The 4,428-nt window shown below is 31.2% G+C and overlaps 1 non-coding gene across 1 annotated transcript; it reads left to right on the forward strand.

Moving 5' to 3' along the window:
- The first annotated feature begins 3,943 nt into the window (after window positions 1–3,943).
- Trnal-caa lies at window positions 3,944–4,062 on the forward strand. The gene is made up of 2 exons: window positions 3,944–3,981; window positions 4,018–4,062. It is a non-coding gene; the product is annotated as a tRNA-Leu (tRNA).
- Window positions 4,063–4,428: the final 366 nt, after the last annotated feature.

The following is a 4,428-nucleotide window of genomic DNA, read 5'->3' on the forward strand; positions in this document are numbered from 1 at the left end:
GAGGGTTATAATCACTAAGTGCGGCCGAAGGCCGCCTACGCAGAAAGAAGTTCTGGGCAAAAGAAACTATGACTATTTTTATCACTAAATTCTTAAACCTCAAAAGTAGATCATAATAAAATATGCATATCAAATTAAAGGTAAGAACTTGCACTTTCTAAATAATATATATGTCTTTAGCATTGATTCTGCACTTTTTTCTAAAAAAGGTTATTTTATGAAAAAATTATAACATTTTATTTGTTTTTTAATATTTTTGGCTTAAATATATAAGCAAGCAAACGCATTTTATATATGAACTTAAAGATGGATTAATTGTCTTTATTTTGGTATTATTACTTTTTCAATCGGTTACGTAGTTTAGAAAATATTAATATTTTAAGATATCGCAAAAATTTTTTTTAACCTTTTATATCTCCTTTACTTTTTGATTGCGGCAAATAATATTTATATAGTTGAAATCAGCGTAAAAAGTACTATCGGTCTGCATTTTTAGTTTTTCTATAGCTGAACGGTTGGTTATCTTGATGTGTTCCGGATTCTCTTTCTCTGAATTAAAATTAAATTTCGTATCCGTGGACCACACACACCTTATTTATTTTATATATTTTCCTTTCATTTTTGCTAAACCACACATTTCACTTCATCACAATTCAATTTATAAAACAACACTTTGCAAATATTTTGCAACAAATCATCGCTTATTGAGCACAAATATGTATGTAGATTCACCGGCCGACCGCAACCCACCAATAACTTTAAAATAAACACAACCACTTCCGATTTAATACTGAATTGTCTCGCACTGGAATCACCGAGTGATGGAATGTCTCCTCACACTCTTGCAATACTGCTCAACTCCTTATTGTATCTTCTCCAAAATTATTCGCATAATATTTTCGTTGCTTTATTTTTATTCTTCACAGGTTTGTGTATACATAACATTTTCCTAATTACTATGCTCCTCTCAGTGACACTTACAAACATACATTTGCACTCCTACAAGTATGTGGGTGGCTGCGTCGCAGTCGCATTCTCCCCAACAGCGCTGCTTTGTCTATCAACGACAGCTCAGTTGTAAATCGGTTGCTGTCATATCAAATTACTGTTGTGGGCGTCGGTCAAGTTTATTGATATTTAATTGTAAATTGTTTGTGATTAATTAGTGTTTGCAAATTAGTATTATTTCGCCAATAGTTTTGTGTAATAAAAGTGAAAGTGTGAAAATGCAGAAATGTGCTTTAAAAGTGCAGTGCAAAGAAAGAATTGTTGTGTTAAGTGCTTGCTAAGCGATTGGAAATAAAAATGGCTGGAAGAGCATAATTTCCAAGTGCGTGTAATTTTTGTTGTTGCATGCCATTTTAATTTGGTGTTTTATCCCATAGGTACATATGTACATACATACATATGTATTTTAGTACCATCGCCCGTTCGCTTATATCTCGTTGTGTGAATAATTGAATACAAATCTATTTTGCGGAAAGGAGAACTAAGATAATACACATTTATAGAGCGGTTGGTGAACTAGAAGGTGAGTAAACTTTAACCTGTGTATGTACATATGTAAATCGAGTACTATTTAAAAGAATTTTTAATGGCATTTTTTAGAGCATATATTTTTTTAATCTCCCAAAAATATCAATATAGGTGTCGTAGTGAGCGTATAGTAAATGTGGATACAAACATTAACTTGGTTCTGACTTCAACCCATGGTTCTTCAACATGCAGAACTTCTGATTTTAATTTTGACAAGAAAAAATTTCCGAGAAAAATTATGTGACATTTTCAGGCAAATCAGAAATTTGCGATAATTTTTTATTCTTGAATTTTAATGTTTTTTTTTTGTTTCTTCCTTAATGTCAATTTTACTTATGAGAAATTGGTGATCTAGATTAACGAAATGTCGAAAAATCAATGATACCGTTAGAATTATCTCTTTCACTAATATAATTTTCTTATATCTTTTATGCATTCTACTTGAGTCCGACCGATTCCAATTTTTTTTCAGGTACTGATGCCGATGCCGATTAATCGGCTTACGGATGTCGATGCCATAAAAAATTACAAATCAATGTATTAATTCATAAAATCAGTTAATTTAACGGAGTTAGCAAAAGAAAACTAATAATCGAATTAATTGGCTTGTTATGCATGTTATGTAGCCAGAATGAAATTTAGGGGGGGCTCGACCCTATTAAGCTGGCATTTCAGGGTACTATTTTATATATATATAAGGAAAATTTTAGTGTTAGGGTGGGGCCCTGCCCCTACCTGGCTACGCCCATGTGTACATACATATGTATGTGTAAAAATATATGTACATATATATCATCTATGTACAATACATACAACACTTTTTGTATGGTGCTAAGCAAGAAATATTTAGGAGCATAAAATTGCATTCCGTTTTGTACTAAAATACACTATTTTGCATTCAATGCATAAGAACTTATATGCTAGGTATGCATTTACATACATATAGTGGTCCATAAAATAAAAGAATTGCGATATTTTGACCGGCTGTTGCATTTGGCATTTGTCTTTTGTTTATTTAATGTTTATTATTTTTTTATAAAAGTCTAGCTGGTATACAACAAACACCATGTAAATTCAGATTTCAAACTTTGTACAAAAATTAGAGAAATTCTGCTTATTTTCACCAAAATTTCAAACCTTTTAATTAGAATTTTGGTTTTTTATTCTAGTATATTGAAGTGCAAGTTTCAAACTGCTATTAAATCCAGTTAAGTTTTTGGATATTTTGTGTTTGCTGGCAGTGTCCTTCACATAAAAGAAAATTGTTGAACATACTTTTGTATGGAAAAAACGTGACACACCTTCAACAAAAAAAAATCATTTTTGTCAGCTGTCTGCAAACGTTTTTTGATGTTGGCTGTTGTTTGTCTGTCGCTACACCTGAACATATGAAAAAAAATCCAAATAATCGGCAAAGAATCGGCGAAAAAAGGGCGATGCCGACGCTCAATTTTATGCCGATACTAGCCAATGCCGATGCCGATGCCGATTAATCGGTCGGACTCTAATAAAAAGACTGATTTGATAAACGATCGGAATATAGAGAATCTAAATTTAAATCAACATTTCCCCTACCCTTCGACATTGCTGCTATTTCTATCAAATAGTAACTGCGCACATGAAATTATTTCCCTACCTAGCATATAGAAACGATATTGTTAAAAACTTCAACAAATTTGAAAGTACGTCAGACCTGATTGTACTCAACATAGCTTAACTTAAACCTAATTTACTACTTCAAATATAAATCAATTCAAAGTCTGTTAGCTTTTTTAAAAACTGCATTAAATTAGCTACGATCTTAAGTATTTTAATTTTGGAAAAATTACTACTATCTGGAAAATCCTAACAAATAAATTTGAAAATTCATAAAAAACAATATCATATAGTAACTTTAGGCCGCATGGATAAATTTCTGGTTAGTTGGTCCTCTCTGAGGGCGTGGGTTCGAATCCCACTTCTGACAGAAACTTTTTAATAAATCATTTTTTAAATATTCTTTTTTTTTTATATATCATATTTCCCTTCTATACACTGCACATATTTATTTACATATTCTTTACAATATTTATGGCTACACAGATTATTTCAAGTATCAATTAACTCCTCAGCTATGTACTAACTTAATTTGATTTCCAAGGCCTTCCACTGCTAACTTTTGCTTACATTTGTATCATATGGCCATAATATTTTATCTATTATACTAGGTTTTTATATTGAAATACAATTTAATACTAAAAAATGCATTTTATTAGTTTAATTTAAAAATTTTTTTCTTCCATTCTGACTAAAGCTGTCGATAGTTCCTTGCGAACCGCGGGCAGTTCGTCAGGTGCCAAAAATAGTTCATTTAGACAGCATTGCTTGATTTGTATCTGAATGCCACTTTGCTGTAGTACCGTTAAGTGTCAGGATGGCCGAGCGGTCTAAGGCGCCAGACTCAAGTGCAAACTTGCCCGTTACGGGTTTTCATATGGAGCGTTCTGGTCCTCTCTGAGGGCGTGGGTTCGAATCCCACTTCTGACAAGAATTTTTTTTAGAATTTTTCTTATTTTTTTCTCTTCTTATTTTATGTAAACTATATTTTTTTATATATACCTTCATTTAATTTTTATATGTTGTTTTATTTTATTGCACTGTATTTTAAAATAATTTCTCTTCATTTATTTTTATTTTTATTTTTCATTTCTGTTTATCATTATTGTTTGTTGCTATTTTTTTATTTTTTTCACTAGAGTTGCCACCTGCTTCGAAAGTTAAAAATAATTAATAAAGTACTACAGCAATATGTGTGTCAAGTCAAAAGCGCAGAAAAATGATTTATTTCTTTATTTCGAAAACATTTTCGAGAAGGGTTGCACCTTTTCAAAAATTTGAATTAGATTTAGTTAC

Source organism: Rhagoletis pomonella, unplaced genomic scaffold (assembly GCF_013731165.1).
Source record: "Rhagoletis pomonella isolate Grant_MI unplaced genomic scaffold, Rhpom_1.0 Rhpom_scaffold_00008, whole genome shotgun sequence".
Classification (NCBI taxonomy): domain Eukaryota; kingdom Metazoa; phylum Arthropoda; class Insecta; order Diptera; family Tephritidae; genus Rhagoletis; species Rhagoletis pomonella.